This window comes from Aedes aegypti, chromosome 1 (assembly GCF_002204515.2).
Source record: "Aedes aegypti strain LVP_AGWG chromosome 1, AaegL5.0 Primary Assembly, whole genome shotgun sequence".
Classification (NCBI taxonomy): Eukaryota; Metazoa; Arthropoda; class Insecta; order Diptera; family Culicidae; genus Aedes; species Aedes aegypti.
Window position 1 is genome coordinate 154,840,251 of NC_035107.1, and position 20,199 is coordinate 154,860,449.

At 42.2% G+C, this 20,199-nt stretch overlaps 1 long non-coding RNA gene across 1 annotated transcript; it reads right to left on the reverse strand.

Annotated features, from left to right (window-relative positions):
• Positions 1-3,924: 3,924 nt before the first annotated feature.
• Positions 3,925-20,199, reverse strand: LOC110678563. Its single transcript, XR_002501740.1, has 3 exons — positions 19,780-20,199; positions 14,843-14,963; positions 3,925-3,978 (listed from the first exon to the last, which is right to left on the reverse strand). It is a non-coding gene; the product is annotated as an uncharacterized LOC110678563 (long non-coding RNA).

Sequence of the window (20,199 nt, forward strand, 5' to 3'; positions counted from 1 at the left end):
GTCCGTTGAAATATATGACAGGAAATGTTTGTAATAGTTATGTAGGTTTTTCCCAGTAGCACTAGGCATACAACTAGGGCAAATGTATGTCAGTTAACCTTAACCATGCAGGCTACCACCCACCGAGCTCCCAAAACCCACCACCAGATGTCTGGTAGCATAACGTTCGGGCAGCCATGAGGGGTGGCGAAATGGGGGCCATCGTTGAAAACCCGAATGGTTAAGGGGAATGACCGACGACCTAGGTCAAGAACCTCTACGGTCGAAAATAAATTACTGGTCGTTCACTTGCCCGGATACAGCTGAAGAAGCTAGTCGTTAAGCTAGAATTCAAAAAGTTAAGTGAAAAGCAGACAAAGAGTTGAGGAAGAAGATAGCGGAAAGTGGACACCAGGTAACCACCAAAAAGACCACAATTTCTATTACCGTGGTATAAACCCTTTTCCATTCCACCAGGACCCCGCCGTTTTTGGTATAGAACCACATTTCTATTACCGCCCTACGACGTCCTAGAGACCTATTCCGGGTACTTTCCGGCCTCGTTATAAGCCGAAGACCGATCCGTCACCAAATCGGTAGCCTAGGACGCGTAGGAGGGTCCCAGCAGGCCGCAGCCGAAGTTCCCCAAGCCAACCCGAGAAGAGCGTGGCCAGACGTGGTCGACGCAGGAGAGCGCCGAAGGCCGATACCAGGTCGTGAGGAAGGAGTTTGGTGGTAGCTGCGAGAAGAAGGGGCCCCTAACAAGGAAGACAAAGGTCAGGTTAGTCTGTAAGAAAGTGGGAAGAAAGTGTTAGCAAAGAAGTAGACAGAGAGGAGAAGGTGTAGCCCAAATAAACCTGTGAAACTGGAGTGAAGGCAATAAAGTAGGAGTTTTTGACCAGTGAAGTGCTGTGGGTTTTCCTAAATTTCGAGTGCGAAGATTCCCTGTCCGCGGTAAATTACGGTAAGCGTGCCGACCCTGAGGCAGTTGAGTCGGGGAGTCTCCAAGACGCTCCCGATTGGCTGACCGAAACTTACACTTTGGCGCCCAACATAAAATTGACTTACCATCAGTTTGTTGTAGGCTCAGTTTGGAAATTCGCACTTGAGATAGCTGGTTTCTACCGAAGTCTCTGGGAAAACATCCAGGCCTTCACAGGACAGTTGCCATTTTGGGCTTACTCCTTTTATCTGTCACAGAGCGGGAAATTATTTCATTTTGCTACCGAGGGGTTCTGATTGTCCATTGATCAGTAACAAAGAACGATTGTTTAAAAAGTGAATCGGAGTGCTTTTGAATTGAAAGGAGCGAAGTGTGGAATCGTGTGGTGTGGTTCGGAAGGAGTAATTGAAAACACGAGAAAGAATCGTAATTTATTTGCGGATTCGTGAACTAGGATTTTCAAATTTAGGCTTTTCAATTTTAGGATTTCAAATTTAGAATTTTCAATTTTTTTTTCAGCGTGCAAATCCGCTTCTTACAAATCTAGGTAGTTCTTTTTAAATTTTTAATTTTCTAACTTTGCTGGAAGTACGCAAACGTGAGCGATGGAGTTGGCACGATTACAGTCGCTGTATTACGCGTTGAATGCTGCCCATCTGGCGGATGACGAACTCGACCATGAACTACAGATCCGTGACGTGAACATGATTGGTGAAAACCGAAGTAAGCAGGAGAGATCTTTACGTAGTTTGTTGAAGGCTGAAAAAGAAGGAAAAGCGATTAGTTTCAAACCATATTGGGTTACAGTAGTAGACGAACTGAAAAGGTGTGACGAAAAGCTTTTAGGAGTGAAGAAAACGTTAGAGGAAAGGAAATCGCGAAGAGCACCTGATCAAATTTTCAAAACTAAGCTTCTTCATATTTTCTTTAGAATGGAACGACTGAAGTCCCATACCAAAGAAGAAGAAGACTTAAATAGCATCGCAATCATTGCAGGAGTTTGTACCGCGTTGTTAAACACATTTTTCTCAATCACTTCTCCCCTGTTAGAAGTGAGAGAAGCGGAAACAGCGATATTGAATGAAACTATTCGACAGATGCGTGAGGAAGCACTACACGCTCGTTCAGATCTACTCACAAGTGAGTAGATTTCGACTCACTTCGCAACAAAGTGGAACTACTCAAAAGTGAGTAACACCATCGTTACTCACTTTAGAGTAACAATGTCAAATGTCAATATGGGAGTAACACTTACTCACTTCGTTTGATCTGAAATTTGCGAAAGTGAGTAGATGTCACTCACTTCAGGAAATAATATTTTTGGAAATAAATTTATTATGTTATTCATAAAATCAGGAGAAATATACAAAAAACATAACATTTATTCATTATCTCTTACATTACTATATGAATAATACATGATAACAAGTAAAAAAATTGATATTTGTGTTGAAAATTTCGCTGCTCTGGAATGAATCCCCGGAAGTTATAAATCTCTGGGGGGTTGATGAAACCATGGAGGATGTAGTTTGACCGTGCCAGTAGCCTTCCCGGTTAGACTGTAAAGAATTGATAATTAGCCCAATAAAAAGTACGACGATAAAACTTACTGTTTATATTTTTTTCTTGCGGTTGTTCGATCAAAACCAGGACTTAGTCATATTCACTCCGACCTCGCTTCACTTGATATCAGGATTATTGACTTCGCAGCACTAATCTGGAATTCGCCGGTTGGACTTCCGAAGCGAAGTTTCAAGCAAACTAACTACCATTGCTCTGCCGGCTCGGCTTTAGTCTCGACTGTTTTAGAAAACAGTCCGACATCACGTCGACGGAAAAATTTTCACCACAACGGAGGATTTGTCAGTTCAAGCGCGCGAAATTTTCACAAGTCTTTGACGTTTACAAAGTGAGTCGAATATGTTTGTGTTTACTCAAAAGTGAGTAAGGTCGTTTTCTTTCATGGTTGAGTAAAAAGTTACTCACTTTGATAAAATAAGGTTACTCACTTTTGACAGCTAACTTGAAACTTCAAAAGTGACGTCAAAGTTACTCTCTTTTGAGTAGATTTTAACGAGCGTGTAGAGAATAGAGCACACTCTGATAGAGTTGTAGGAGCTAGTGGAATCGATCACGGTAATGTAGTAGGAATCGGTGTGGGTGAGTCAGGAGTCGATGATCATAGGAGAGAAACGGGTGAAAACGAAAATGATGAGCATGATGATAACCGAGAGCAGAGTAGAGAAAATGAGGATGATGATGGTGATGATGACGCGGAGAATGTAGTAGGAAAGCTTTCGGATGAGAATGAACGTTTGAAGGTAGCCGTTAATCAGTTACTTCAACGAATACAGGCACTCGAATCTGCGAATGCGACAAAGCAGAGAGAGATTGAGCGAATTAAGCAGAGTACGCCGGTAGACGATCGATCGCGACAGAATGTAGATGAGCAAGAGCAGGGTCAAGGTCAACAAAATTTTTATGAATGGATGAAAGCTAGATGCGGTTCGTTAGAGAGTATGGTGGACGTAAATAAGATTATTTCTTCGTCGCGTACTGAAAAACCGAACGTTAGACAGAGAAATGAGGTCGATTTGCCGAAAGGTAGTCGATTGCCGGTACACAAATGGTCGGTAAGGTACGACGGAACTGACAATGGTAGGAGACTGAATGAATTTCTTAAGGAAGTAGAGTTCAATCGGAGGGTTTCACAGAGGCTGAATTGTTCGTGTCTGCGCACCACCTCTTTACGCGAAAAGCAAGATCGTGGTTTATGGAAGTCAATGGGAACAATGAGTTAGGTACGTGGCAAAATCTAGTCAGGGAATTGAAAAATGAATTCTTACCTGCAGATATTGACTACCAGTATGAACGGTTGGCTAATTCGCGAAGGCAGGGTCCAAGAGAGAAATTTCAAGATTTCTACTTGGACATGGTGAGAATTTTCCGGAGCATGTCCAGGCAATGGGATGACGCCAGAAAATTCGACATACTGTTCCGAAACACCAGGGCGGATTGTAGGGCGGCAATGTTGGCTGCTAATGTGACATCCATTCCTAAAATGAGGGAATTTGGTAAACGATTTGATTCCATAAACTGGCAGGTATATGCTAAGAGGGAAAACAGATTTAGTAGACCAAATTCTCAAGTAGAGGAAATTAATCAGCAAAGACAGAACTGGAGAGGTACGGAATCCAATGTCAGAAATCAATCTGATTATAAAGGGGGTTACCAGGGACGGAATTTCAATCCGAACTATACTCCCCCTAATAAACAATTTCCTCCGGGAAAGCCCGGATTTCAGGGAAGAAATTCGATCAAAAATTCCCACAAAAACCTAAACCAAGACCAGAGAGCAATCAACAACAAAATCGTCAGTCCGACCCAAAACCTTCTACGTCAGGTACAAGCGCACTTCAGAGGATTGTGAATGCCTACATTCCAATCAAACGTGGTGTGTGCTTTAATTGCCATGATGAAGGCCACAATTCAAAAAATTGTGAGCAAGAAAAACACGTCTTTTGTGAGAACTGTGGTTTTCCAGGCTTTCAAACAAATAATTGCCCTTTCTGCCAATCAAAAAACGCCAAAAAGACTGCTCAATGAGGCAGAGCAGTCCTATTGATTCCGTAAGTCCTCAGATTCACGTAGAGGATCCAGAAGCTATTCTTCATCAGTTGGGGTATTCGAAAGTGGTTGAACAACCCAAAAAGAGAGACGAGATCGCAACTTTGCTCGTCAAACTTAGTGGAGATGCAAGGCCATTTACGAAGATCGAACTAATGGGGATTGAGCTGATTGGTCTTCTGGACAGTGGAGCTGCACGGACGGTTTTAGGAATCGGAGCGAGAAAAATCATTCAAAAACTTAATCTGTGTGTCAGACCAGCTGTAGTTAATTTGACAACTGCTGCTGGAGAAGATTTAGAGGTCCTTGGATGTGCGGACATTCCGATCACATTCAACGGGAACACAAAAATTTTACCCGTGCTAATCGCTCCGAAACTTAACCGGAGATGCGTGCTAGGGTATGATTTCTGGCTAAAATTTGGAATTACGCCAGCCATACGGAGTCAACCTATCGAGCTTTTAGATGATGGTGTTAGTGAGGAGCTAGAAAAAGAAGAAGAGTTAACGGATGAGCAGAAAGAGAAATTAGAGAATGTGAAAAAGCTATTTTTAGTCGCAGAGCCAGGAAAGCTAGGAATGACTGATTTAATCGTTCATAAAATCGAGATGAAAGAGGAATACAAGGATGCCGACCCGGTTAGGAAGAATCCTTATCCGTGGAGTCCGGAAATTCAACGGAAAATACATGGAGCGGTTGACAATATGATTCAGGAAGGGGTAATTGAACAGTCTGATTCAGACTGGGCTTTACCGGTAGTACCAGTTGCAAAACGAGATAGTCAGGAAGTTAGGCTGTGCTTAGACGCCAGAAAACTAAATGAAAGGACGAAGAGGGATGCATATCCGTTACCGCACCAAAACCGAATCTTGAGTCATTTGGGACAGGTAAAATACCTAACGACAATTGACTTATCACAGGCGTTTCTCCAGATTCCATTGAGCCCAGAGTCGCGAAGATACACTGCCTTTTCTATACCAGGTAGAGGGCTGTTCCAATTTACACGACTTCCGTTTGGATTGGTGAACAGTCCAGCTACGCTGAGCAAGCTAATGGACCGTGTTTTAGGCCATGGCGCTTTAGAACCGTCAATTTTCGTTTATTTAGACGATATTGTTATCGCCAGCCAAACTTTTGCAGAGCATCTTCAAAAGCTTGAAGATCTTGCAAGGCGTTTGCGTGAAGCAAATTTGAGCATAAATTTGAACAAATCCAAGTTCTGTTGCCAAGAATTGCCGTATCTTGGATATATTTTATCACAAGATGGATTACGACCTAATCCAGATCGTGTCAAAGCGATCTTAGGGTATCAGGTTCCGAAATCGGTGAGACAGTTAAGGCGTTTCCTCGGTATGATAAATTATTACCGAAGGTTTATCGCGAATTATAGTGAGATTACAGCACCTCTCACTGACTTATTGAAAAATAAGCCAAAGAGGGTGCCATGGAACTCAGCAGCAGACACGGCATTTGAGGTCATCAAGGAAAAGCTTATTGCAGCTCCTGTGATGGCCAACCCAAACTTTTTGCTTCCATTCACGGTCCAAACAGACGCAAGCGATAACGCAATTGCAGGTGTATTGACGCAGGTGCAAAATGGGGAAGAGAAAGTTATCGCCTACCATTCGGAGAAACTGAAAGGTGCAGAACTACACTACCACGCGGCAGAGAAGGAAGGACTTGCTGCGCTTCGTTGCATCGAAAAGTTCAGGGGCTATATTGAGGGAACAAAGTTCACCTTGGTGACTGACTCATCAGCCCTAACTTTTATAATGCGAGCAAAGTGGCGGTCCTCTTCTCGACTCAGTCGCTGGAGTATAGAGCTGCAACAATACGATATGGAAATTCGGCATCGTAAGGGCAAGGAAAACATTGTTCCCGATGCACTCTCCCGTTCCATCGAGACTCTTGACGAAGAACCTGAGGACGGGTGGTACAAGAAGTTGTACGCAGCTGTAGAGGATGACCCTGAGAAGTACTTGGACTTCAAAGTCAAGGACGGTATTCTTTATAAGTTCATCGCTGCCAAATCTGATATGTTAGACTACCAGTTCGAGTGGAAACAGTGTGTTCCTACTTCGAACCGTAGTCAAATACTGAAGCAGGAACACGACGAAAACCTCCACATTGGATTCTCCAAATGTGTTGAGAAAATTAAACAACGCTTTTATTGGCCTCGCATGAGCGCCGATATAAAAAAGTACATCAGTTCATGTGAGTCCTGTAAAGAGAACAAACACTCTACCGTGTCAACCGCACCTGAAATGGGAAAGCAGAGAGTCGCAAATCGCCCATTCCAAATTATTTGCATGGATTATATTCAATCTCTTCCCAGAAGCAAGCAGGGCAACGCTCACTTATTAGTGGTCATGGACCTGTTCTCTAAGTATTGCCTGCTTGCTCCTGTAAAGAAGATTTCGACTGTATCCCTATGCAAAATTTTGGAAGAGCAGTGGTTCAGGCGTCTCTCCGTACCACAAATTGTTATCTCCGACAATGCGACCACTTTTATGTCGAGAGATTTTCAAAATCTGCTCGAAAAGTACGAAGTACAACATTGGGCAAATGCGCGTCACAGAAGCCAAGCCAATCCAACTGAACGTCTCAATCGAACCATTAACTCAATGATTCGATCGTACGTGAAGCAGGATCAGAAGCTTTGGGACTCGAAAATATCGGAGATTGAATTCGTGCTTAACAACACGATTCATTCAACGACCAAATTCAGTCCACACTGTGTGATTTATGGTCACGAGATCATTTGCAAAGGTCCAGAGCACAAGCAGGACTGCAGTGATCAACTGAGTGACGAACAACGTGTGGAGAAATTGAGAGGAATTAACAAGAAGGTCGGAGAGCTAGTGAGAGAGCATCTCAAAAAAGCTCACGAAGACACGAAAAAGCGGTACGATCTTCGCCATAGAAGGTACTCACCTACGTTTGATGTGGGTCAACGCGTTTATAAACGAAGCTTCCGTCATTCGTCCGCTGGGGATCAGTTTAACGCGAAACTGGGTGCGCAGTACATCCCTTGTACCATCGTCAGAAAGGTCGGTACTAGCTCTTACGAGGTGTCCGACCAACAGGGAAAGTCACTCGGCATATTTTCTGCTGCTGACTTAAAAGCATGAGGTACCTAAAAACATAATTTTCATCAGAGCTAGCATAAACATTTTAACGTCTTATTAGTCGGTGTTAGATAGTGAGTTGGGTAGTATTTTTGTTCAAAGTTCGTCTCAAAGTACTTATCGTCTCCTACTAAGTCATACCGATGAATTTTCCCGGGAAACCATTGCGTGGGTGTATTGAATGAGTTCGTCCAGCAAATCTGTAGATTTTGTATATAGATACGGCCGTATAGTCAAGAAATTTGCATGTTTACCTAGAATTTTAAAAGTAGTCTTGTTATCAATTGGTCAAGTTTTATTTTGTTTCTTTTAATTCGTTATTTGTATGAGTAATCATGAGTCGGAGTCGAAAAAGCATAAATGCATCGTATGTGTTTTATGTATGTCTCACTTGTCTTGTACGCAAGGTTGCAAACAAGTTTTTAACTTCGTCATAGTCAAGTAGGGAACAAGTCGTTGATGTGTAGGAGTAATTGGAAGTCGTGTGTAGTCATTAAGGTCAAGTTCAAGGTCATTATCGTAGTCATAGAAATTGTAAAATATTAACTTGAAGAAACACTGTAATCACCTTTTATCCAACCCACAATACCGTTAATGCTTACGAAGATGACTGCATTTCCAGTCATCGGTAACCTTACTTACCCCCTGAGAACCAATAAGCTTCTAGCAAGGATTTATATTTAAAGAACTCAAACGAAACCAAAATCTATCAATGATCAATTAGGCCTATAAAATCCGCGGATTAAAACCATGATATAATTAGGGTTTCGTATTGCGATCTTATTAAAAATTCCTTACTAAAACCTTATTGTCACAAAATCCACATGTGATCGCCAGCCCATCAGTATCACTTTTGACAGACATTTGACAGTTTTTTTTCTCGATCTTTACCGAATCCACACACATTGATAAAGCGCTGATAACCGTTATCGTTAATGAAGTAATAGAATATGACTCCGACAAATCGCGTGAAATGTTTCATGCACCATTTGCATGACTTTAATATTGTATATATATGCTCCAATTTTTTTATTCAGTTTTATTTTGTAATTTTAATTTGTTTTGCATGTTTTAAATTAAATATAATAAATTTCTTAAATGTCTTTTTAAACAATCGGTGGAATAAAATGCTTATTGTTTCGAGGTTACTAGGAGTGAAATCCTGAGTATTTGATCGCTGGAGACCGGAGTCAGTAGACATTGATGGTCAGTACTGACTTAATGTCACTAAATAGTGAGGAGTTGATTTAGTTCGACAATGAATACCTATGACCCCGATACTCGATTACAATGATAGCCAATTTCACATCTTTTTACTGTTATGTGGGTCTGTCTTAATCTAGTACGTTACAGGTGAAATGTTTCGCGAACTACCGTCAGTGAATGTGATTTTGTCCGGGTGTGTTAATTGAAATGTGAAGTGCAGGTTCAGAGTTAAGTGTGACCAGTGTATACTACACACTCAATCACGATTTGCTTGTTCGGTAATTTTTTATACTGGGTACGAATTGTAAATCATAAAAAATACCGAACTTTCAGCTTTTAAATTGAAAACTTCTGAGGTTCAGTAATAAATTTTACTTTTTACTGAACTACGGTAGCTGTCAGACCCAATTTTGCAACATTACCGAACAGGCCGAAAAGTCTGTAAAAACAATTACCGACTATACTCCACTGCACGGTGACGTCACGCATCAATTTTGACAGGTACTGGTCCTGTTGTTTACAGTTTGGACTTAGTACTTTTTTCGAATCATACTTAATTTCGTGAAAGTTTGCTGCGAGGAGAGGTCAAATCCACTGCAGATACCCACGGATCGTATTATTCTATCTTCCTACCGTGGAAAATCGTCACCATCAGCATGCTGGTGATAGAAATGCGAAGATGAAAAAATGATGGAAAAAACGACTAAGTCCGAAACGTAAACAACAGGACCAGCAGCTGTCAAATAAGTGAGGTTAGGCTCGTCATATGCAGCGCTCTATTCAGTAGTTGATGTTTTTTACTGACTTGTCGTCAAAATCAAATCAAAACAAACTGATGCGCATGCGGGAAAGTGTCAAATGAGAATCTCCTGCTGTAAAATCGTCCGGCGCCGGGAGTCACGGCTTTGGCAACCAAGCTTTTCCTGCACCTATTTTGCCCTTCTCGTGGTAAGTAATCGAAATTTAGTGAGAAACTCAACCATTTTAAGCAACCAAAAAGGCTCAGGACTGCTTACGTTGGTAAATTCGGATGGTTTCCATACAAGAGGTTAAGTCATCTGCATCATTGAATATGCCTCTTGTATGCAAACCATCCCAATAATGATTTTGTCACACATTTTTCGATTACTTCCACTGAGATATGAGCATACCGTAGATGTTTATTCGTACGAAAAATGCATGTCGATGTCCATGTTCATGTCGATTGGGTGTTGATTTGTATTGATTTCTGAAAAAAACAGTATCCGGAAAAGCAAATCGGAGCATGGGAAACTGGAAAGCCAGTAAAAACGCTTTACAATTTTACTGACTAAGTCAGTAATTTCCATCGATCAAAACATATTTTGATTTACTGGGTTTTTTCGGTAATCGTAAAAATTACCGAAAAAACCGTAGTTCCAAAACCCAGTAAAATTTTACTTGGGTCGGTAATCTGAATTGGCTGTGTAGTGTGAATTGTAGACAAAAAATATTTACGTTGTAAATATTTTTTACCCGAGCTGGGGGAGAGTGTAAGTGTTTGGTTTGTCAGTTGATAGTGTTAAGGTGATTTTGTATTTTGTTTGTCCGTTGAAATATATGACAGGAAATGTTTGTAATAGTTATGTAGGTTTTTCCCAGTAGCACTAGGCATACAACTAGGGCAAATGTATGTCAGTTAACCATAACCATGCAGGCTACCACCCACCGAGCTCCCAAAAACCCACCACCAGATGTCTGGTAGCATAACGTTCGGGCAGCCATGAGGGGTGGCGAAATGGGGGCCATCGTTGAAAACCCGAATGGTTAAGGGGAATGACCGACGACCTAGGTCAAGAACCTCTACGGTCGAAAATAAATTACTGGTCGTTCACTTGCCCGGATACAGCTGAAGAAGCTAGTCGTTAAGCTAGAATTCAAAAAGTTAAGTGAAAAGCAGACAAAGAGTTGAGGAAGAAGATAGCGGAAAGTGGACACCAGGTAACCACCAAAAAGACCACAATTTCTATTACCGTGGTATAAACCCTTTTCCATTCCACCAGGACCCCGCCGTTTTTGGTATAGAACCACATTTCTATTACCGCCCTACGACGTCCTAGAGACCTATTCCGGGTACTTTCCGGCCTCGTTATAAGCCGAAGACCGATCCGTCACCAAATCGGTAGCCTAGGATGCGTAGGAGGGTCCCAGCAGGCCGCAGCCGAAGTTCCCCAAGCCAACCCGAGAAGAGCGTGGCCAGACGTGGTCGACGCAGGAGAGCGCCGAAGGCCGATACCAGATCGTGAGGAAGGAGTTTGGTGGTAGCTGCGAGAAGAAGGGGCCCCTAACAAGGAAGACAAAGGTCAGGTTAGTCTGTAAGAAAGTGGGAAGAAAGTGTTAGCAAAGAAGTAGACAGAGAGGAGAAGGTGTAGCCCAAATAAACCTGTGAAACTGGAGTGAAGGCAATAAAGTAGGAGTTTTTGACCAGTGAAGTGCTGTGGGTTTTCCTAAATTTCGAGTGCGAAGATTCCCTGTCCGCGGTAAATTACGGTAAGCGTGCCGACCCTGAGGCAGTTGAGTCGGGGAGTCTCCAAGACGCTCCCGATTGGCTGACCGAAACTTACAAGTGGGTGATATGAATAAAAAACGATGAACTTTACTACATGTAGCATCTACTCAAAAACAAAATCCACAAAGTTTATTACACTTTTGGTATGAATAAAAAACTTTTCGAACATGTAGTATTTACTACTTTCGAACATGAGCAGTGACTGAAGCTGCACGTTCCATTCAGAGTGCAGAGTGATCCTGCACGTAAAGAACAATATATTCAGAGTGACGCTTGAAATTAATACAATCATGCATAGGAAGGAAATGCATGAAATCCAATCGATTTTGACAATTTGCACAAAATCACGAAGGTGCTGTAATTTGACAAGATTTGTAGTGTAATTTTGCGATCAGTCTGGTATTCTCTTTATGTCTATGATTTTATGATGATGGTACATCAAAGAATTTTCTGGGTGGTTTTCGATTTTCGCCAACGCCAGTGATTGATGTTTTTTTTTTTAATATTAGCTTAACATCTATGAAGAGATCTTGAGATTTCAGCTTTCTAATTAGGAATCACATCCCAAGTAACCACAAGCATTAAGGTATTATCGTATTTTAACTTTAATTCAACGAGAGCAATGCATCATTGCTTTTATTCTGCAATATGCGTGCAATAATGCTTTAATTCGATTTTATGAATGCAATGTAGCATTGCTTTATTGTAGCAATGAAATGTGCATTAATGGGTGATATACGGTCACCGCTCAATGCTTCATTGCATCATCTTACTCAATGCTTCATCGCAAGAAAAACGGGAAGACTTCAATGCAGTATTTATCGTCGATCTTTCTTTCACTCCCACAAGAAATCTGGTTGAAATTCGTAGGTCTGTCTTTTGAGAAACCAGAATTTGAAATAAAAAAAAAATGTTGCATCACCCTGGAATTGAACCAAAAACCTTACGATTGATAGGCCCATGCGTACACCACACACCTATCACCAACTCAATGTGACAAGATGCTAAAACGATACATAAAGCGTGAAGATGAGCAACCGTTTTAGCCCAACACAATGAAAACAAAACAAAATCTCAACAGCAAAAGAGCGTTCGCCAACTTATTGCGCACTTCACCCCCAATTGAACTATGACAAACTATGGTGCACGCTTGCAACGGATCATCTAAACGTATTTGGTGCACTTGTTCCTTGAACCGCAAGGAATAAGTGCACTAAAAACATTATCATGATTCGACGTATCCCTACTACACACTTTGAGGGAGCTTACACACTTGTGATGGGTTAACTTGGAGTGAAATCGACAGTATTTGCCACCGGCAACGAAAGGGCGCTGCTTGAAGTTGCACAATTTCCCGGTCAAAACATGCAGCATCCATGGTCCGGAGGATAGGCGCGGCGAGTCATCGAAAACATCTCACTTAATTTGGGTTCGAATCCCACCAGTCACACAAAAAAAAAACAGACAAACAACTTCGTAAGCAACACTGACCTTACATCCAACGAACAAAAAAATATACAATAATATTTTTGTTTTTCTATTTTTGATCTAAAATAATGGTGCATTAAAAAATGTGCGAATTATTGTGTGAATATTTGTAATTCTGAAAATCAATCTTTGTATTTATTGTAAAAACCTTTAAGATTCCGTTGATCTCCAGTTCCGTTGGAATTTCAAAGCAAAGCTTTAATATAAACCTTTTGAATGTCGGTAAATATTTTATAGATTTCAATGGGATTTTTTGTGAACTCAATAAGAATTTAATAATTTCAAAGGGAACCCTGGTATTTTAGGTGAGGTGCTAGAAAATATCCCAAGTAACCGTACAGCTGTATATAGTTGCATCAATATCACTTTATATGCTACTATAAAATATGGCATATAAAGTCATACTGCATTACATGTCTCATTAATGCAGTATTAAAGTGGAAAAGGGCGCTATTAAAGTGTAAATACAGCTACATTTCCTAGCTCTATGTTGGCAATTGCTAAAGTATAGTTACTGTCTGTACCGTATAAAAGCTTTAGCCAAAGTGTATTTAATGCACCATTATTTTAGATCAAAAATAGAAAAACAAAAATATTATTGTATATTTTTTTGTTCGTTGGATGTAAGGTCAGTGTTGCTTACGAAGTTGTTTGTCTGTTTTTTTTTTGTGTGACTGGTGGGATTCGAACCCAAATTAAGTGAGATGTTTTCGATGACTCGCCGCGCCTATCCTCCGGACCATGGATGCTGCATGTTTTGACCGGGAAATTGTGCAACTTCAAGCAGCGCCCTTTCGTTGCCGGTGGCAAATACTGTCGATTTCACTCCAAGTTAACCCATCACAAGTGTGTAAGCTCCCTCAAAGTGTGTAGTAGGGATACGTCGAATCATGATAATGTTTTTAGTGCACTTATTCCTTGCGGTTCAAGGAACAAGTGCACCAAATACGTTTAGATGATCCGTTGCAAGCGTGCACCATAGTTTGTCATAGTTCAATTGGGGGTGAAGTGCGCAATAAGTTGGCGAACGCTCTTTTGCTGTTGAGATTTTGTTTTGTTTTCATTGTGTTGGGCTAAAACGGTTGCTCATCTTCACGCTTTATGTATCGTTTTAGCATCTTGTCACATTGAGTTGGTGATAGGTGTGTGGTGTACGCATGGGCCTATCAATCGTAAGGTTTTTGGTTCAATTCCAGGGTGATGCAACATTTTTTTTTGATTTCAAATTCTGGTTTCTCAAAAGACAGACCTACGAATTTCAACCAGATTTCTTGTGGGAGTGAAAGAAAGATCGACGATAAATACTGCATTGAAGTCTTCCCGTTTTTCTTGCGATGAAGCATTGAGTAAGATGATGCAATGAAGCATTGAGCGGTGACCGTATATCACCCATTAATGCACATTTCATTGCTACAATAAAGCAATGCTACATTGCATTCATAAAATCGAATTAAAGCATTATTGCACGCATATTGCAGAATAAAAGCAATGATGCATTGCTCTCGTTGAATTAAAGTTAAAATACGATAATACCTTAATGCTTGTGGTTACTTGGGTCGCTACTCACCGCACAGTACATGCGCTAGTGTCTATGCAGGAAAAATCGCTAAAAGGTAACGCGAAAATTTTTTGTTCGGCGAAATGCATCTAACGAATTATTTCTCAAAATTGGGAACTATTTTCGAAAAAATATTTGGTACCGGTTGTACGTAATGATGGTGGCTATCACGCCTACCAAATATTTTTTCGATCAATGCTTTCATTTACGAGAAATTCGAAGTTAGATGCCTTTTTCCATATAAAATAAAACGACAAAAACTTCTGCTGATCAACTGTGGACAAGAGCAAAGTAGGAAATCCATTACTAAAGTTTAGTCATTCTGTGTCTACCCGTGACACCCGTCTGAGTGTACACGAAGCATGTATGCCATTCATTTATATTACCTTAATCGGTGGGCTTCAATATCATCCGATGCAAATCTATCCTGTGTGGGTGTTAAACTGAGTGTCGAAGCAGAAGGAGTTTTTTTCCGTTTGCATTTATGAGAGCAACTATATGTCGAAACTGTGGATGAAAAAATGAAAAAAATGAGATGACATCTTGAATTTTCTCATCTCTGCATTGTTTTTTTTTTCATGAGGGCCTATCTACATTCATCGATTTCTCTTCATCGTTGTCGTTGCTCTCTTTGCGTTATTGTCGGTGCGATAAAAAGTTAGAAATGGATCCTAGCCAAAGTTGGATTTTTCTCAGAACCTATGGGAGATACCTTGGGAAGTGGTGCTTTCGATTCGCATCTGCGCCCTACTTTCTGTGGAGAGGCCGGAGAGGCAATGCACCTAGCTTCGCATTGGGTAGCCCTTGTAAACTCTCCACTGCTGCCAGCCTACCCATCCGGTAGTTGTGTAGAATAGAAACCATTCAGATTTGCAAACGTGTTCGCAACTTTGTAAATCGAAACCTTCAAATAAAGTTCCTTTTTATATTCCGCATTTAACTCTTGTTTCGCGAGTGATTTCCGCGTTAGCGATTTCCCACGAACGTCCGTCAGGTTTTGTGCCCAGGTGCTGTGGCGGAAAAATCAGTTCGCGAGTGTTGTTCTTCCGTTCGGAAAGTGTTCCGTTGGCGTTCCGCCCCGTGTGAGGGCGACGGAAAGGAAGACGAAATAGAAGAGAACAGTGCTGGTGATTACTCCTCCAGGAGGAGGGAAGGAAACAAGAAGAAGAAGGGCATTCAAGCGAGCGCCACTCGAAAAGGGAAAACTGTGTTCCATTTTATTCGTTGTTCCCTAGTGAGCCGAACATGCGGTTCTCGATGACAAGTGAAAAAATGTTTGTCCGAGTAAACTAACCTCGAAAACTTTATTGTCTTTCGTTCACTGTCTCACTCATCGGAAAAGTGATTCGCGTGTGTTGTCGAAATGTCTGACACGAGGTTTGTCGTTCCGAAGCTTTCCGGAACAAATTAGCGAACATGGAAAATTCGCCTCGAAATGTTGTGCCGCGAGAATTTGTGGAGTGTCGTGTCAGATGATATGCCGGACGAAGATAATCGCGATGAAGACTGGAAGAACGACGACCGAAAGGCGAAGGAGACCATTGTGCTCCTGCTAGAGGGCAGCCAATGGATCATTGAAATAACCAAAACGGCCGCTATGGAAAGCATAGATAGCGCCACCGTAGCCTTGTGTGTTCGATAGAATAGCAATGCTGTCACAATTTCCTCACCTCGGTATATATTCTCATTGGTAAAATCCCATATACAGTGGGGCCTTTGTTTTGATGCGGTGAGCACTGACAAAAACTACCTTCAATGATCCATTATCTCTGGTATTGTACATTCGGATTAACATTAGACCGAAGTTCATAAGAGAGATTAAATATCACCGAAAGTTCGCCGAAGTTCGGCGTCGGCATTCTACCGAAGTGCTACGCCGACAAAAGCAATCCTTATGCGTCGGCGAAGCACCAAATTAGAATGCCGACGCCGAACTTCGCCGAAGTTCTGACTGCCGAACTTCTAATTGTCACTCGAATTGTCAATAAAGAAGTGCTTACACGCGTGCGATGTGTTTCTAGCCCTTCACAGCTACCATGAGAAAACGTCGCGATCGGTACGAGTGTCACTCCTCAAGAAATTGTGCGCGATTAATTTGCCTGAGGGTGGAATTTTGACCAGCATTTGCTGGAAGTGGACGATTTGTTCGACCGGTAGGCCGCGGGAATGACGCTCGATAAAGATACGAAAGTGTGTATGCTCCTGCAATCGTTTGACAGTTTGGTGTAGGCCCTCGACAGTCGGCCGGACGATGAAATCAACTTGGAAGTTGTGAAAGCGAAGCTGGCTAATGAGTACGGTTGCCGTTGTGAATATGATGCGGTTCGAAACATGAAAAAGCGAACTTCTGCAAGATGTCGGGGCATCTCCGGCAAAACTTCAGGAAGTACAAGGAGTCCTTGAAGAGCGGTGACAGTACTGAATCAAAAGGTAGAAAAGAAGAAGCCGGCAAAGCCAAAACGGCAAACATTGAAGTGAAGCACGTCGCGTTTGCGATTGGCGGTGGCGGTTACAGAGCGTTTTTCTCAGAACAGAACGAGTTCGCGGGCGGCTGGTTTACGATAGCCGATGGACAGAAGACGCAAACGCTCGGTGAAGGCCGCGAAGTGCTTTACGGGTACGATGAGTGCACGAATATTGTTTGGATCAATATTTACGACGTAAAATTCGTACCGGGAAAAAGCTAGCGCAAAAGAACATGAGTGTGTGTTTCGGAAAATAAGATTGCAAGATCGTCGACACAAACGGCGATACGATCGTGACTGGATCCCGCAATGGAGGATTGTACCACCTACGCGTAGCTGGTGCAGCAATGAAAGCAACCGACTGTTAGCATCGAGAGTACTATCAGCATCAGTGGCATCGCCAGTTGGGCCGCCATCGAGTGTATGCTGAAGGAAGGTATGGTCGACGGAATAATGATAAGGCGACTGTGAATTGAAAATTATTTGCGAAACTTGTTTAGATGGGAATTGCCGATGGGAGCGCCGTTCCCGGAGGTCGTCGAGCGGAAACCGAAACGTATTTTGGACGTGAACACCGAATCTCGTCGGAAAGATCCAGTGCAGGATGAGCGAGAATCCGTTCCACTTAGTGAATCTTCGAAAGACCGTGATCCACTGACAAATGATTATCTTTACGAAGATGCTGAATCTGTAGATGGTGATCAGGAAGTCGTTCGACGTTCAAGACGTTCAACCCGTGGTGTACAACCGCAGCGTTTTGAAGACTACGTGTTGGGAAGCGTGATTGAACAGGCGTTCTGTGCATTCGAGGAACCTAGCAACTACGGAGAAACCATGGAGAATCCACAATGGCGCAGTGCCATGCAGGAGGAGGAGCTAAATGCCCACAAGCGTAATGGGACTCCAAACTAAAGTGCAATGAGAGAGGAGAACCAGTGAAACACAAGGCCAGAGTAGCAGCCAAGGGCTATACCCAACGTGAAGGAACTGACTTCAGTGACGTGTATGCGCCAGTGTCAAGCCATGTATCACTGCGTGCGTTCCTCGCTGTGGCTGCTAACAGGAGTTTCCATGTCCACCATTTCGATCTTTAACATCGCCTGTCTGCACGGTTCACTCGACGAGGAAATCGTTATGAGACAACCTCCAAGATTCGTGAAAAAGGGTCAAGAGCTGTTAGTCTTCAGGTTGAGAAGAAGCATCTATGGCCTTCGGCAATCAGCGAGGTGCTGGAACCGGCGGCTAAACGAGGTCCTATCGTAGCTTGGGTTTAAGGTTTCCATGGCTGATCCCTCCCTTTATGTCCGGGGAGGCGACTGCGAGGCGTACCTTTTAGTTTACGTCGTTGACTTACTGCTAGCGTCAGCGTCGGAGAAGGAAATCGCAAGGATGTTCGACAGCTTGAAAGCGGAGTTTGAGTTAACGTCGCTGGGACCCGTATACCACTTCCTAGGATTGGAGGTAAAACGAAAGCAAGGAGTATTCACGATTCGTTTGCAACAGTACATTGAAAAGCTAATCGACGGAATGAAGGATGCTAAAGGTGCGCGATCACCAATGGATTTAGGCTACCTAAAATCCGAGAAAACCAGTGAAGCTTTGGAAGATGCCATCTAGTGTCGGAGTCTAGTAGGAGGCCTGTTGTATCTAGCTGTTGTAGCTCGGTCAGACATCGCTAACGCCGCTGCCAGTTTTGGTAGGCAGTTTTGCAATCCAACTCAGCGCGACTGGACCGCCGCAAAACGTACGCTTCGTTACCTGAAGCAGACCAGCGGTGATTATCTCTTGATTGGTGGTGATCCAGATCAGTAACTGAACGGGGCCGGTGACCCAAATGACCGGCAATCAACTTCTGGAATGGTGTTTTTCTTCGATGGTTCGGCAATTTCGTGGGCAAGCCGCAAACAAGGAAGTGTTACGCTCTCGTCCATGGAAGCCGAGTACGTGGCCTTGAGCGAGGCCTGTCAGGAGGCCGTCTTAAGGTTAAGGAAATTGCTCAGCGATCTTGGCCAACCGCAAACGCAGCCGACGGTGATTCGAGAGGACAATCAGGGCTGCTGAGAGAGAGAGAGAGAGAGAGAGAGAGAGAGAGAGAGAGAGAGAGAGAGAGAGAGAGAGCGAGACAGCACCAACACTCGGTGCACTGTAGAAGTCATAAGCACAAAAGGTTTTATGGCACGTACAGAGGCTCATAAAGGGTCAAATAAATACAAGGCAACGGCAAAGCTGAAACACCGACTTGAATGACACTTCAATGTTTTGATTAATGTCGACTCAATCAGATTCAACATGGATTCAAGTATGAGAAAATTCACTCCTTACTCGAACGCCACCGATAAAAAATAGCAAAAAATCTGCTGCTACCGAACATTCAGTATGAAAGCGTCGAAACCGTATGTGTAAAAGCGAGAATCGGAAGGAACACGAAGAGAAGCGAATACCAATACACTTGTATCTGCGAGGTATGAGTGAACGCATTTAGCATTCATTCGCCGAATGCATTGAACTGACTGAGCGGATTCCCACTCACTGAATCATTCCGTGGTGTGGATTGCCAGTCAGTGAATATCATATCAGTGATTTGGGGTAACTATCAGCTAAATCAAAAAATCACTTAAAACATTTTTTTAAACATGCTTAAATCTTTCATAAAACAAAATGCAGTATATAGTCACGAGCTATGAGTGACAGTACTTGTTTTAAAAATAACATTTGCATTTTCAAACGAAATATTTGAGAAATATTCAAAAAAATGATCAATGTTACCCCGGATTACGGTATGTACTAAGCATGGTTGCAAAAATCGATGTGCGCAGCACATGAAAAAAAATAAGGAGATTATTTTCAGTGTATCTTACCTGAAGGTTCTGATCGAGCACGATAATTCATTTCTTTATCAAAAGCAATATCCTCGAATTTTAGAATTTTCTTTTTTTTAAGAATGTTAGAAATAAAAGTAAAAGGTTTCTTTCTTGTGCAGCTGCGACTCATCCTTGAATTATGACTCTCACTATTTATGGGTAATTGCAACATATGTAAAATATGTTTCCAATCTCTGAAATTAGTATATCGTCAACCACAGTTATGCTTTACACGATGAATGTTAGTTTTCAAATTAATATTAACTCTTATTTGAAATCTATAGTTTTACTTCCTCTGTATGTCAACAGCGATAAATTTCCATGAAATTAGGAAATGTATAAAGTGACAATCTTGTTAACGTTCAAGAATCCGTTATCGTAATCATCGAAACTTCGACAGCAGTTTTTCTGTTCAAA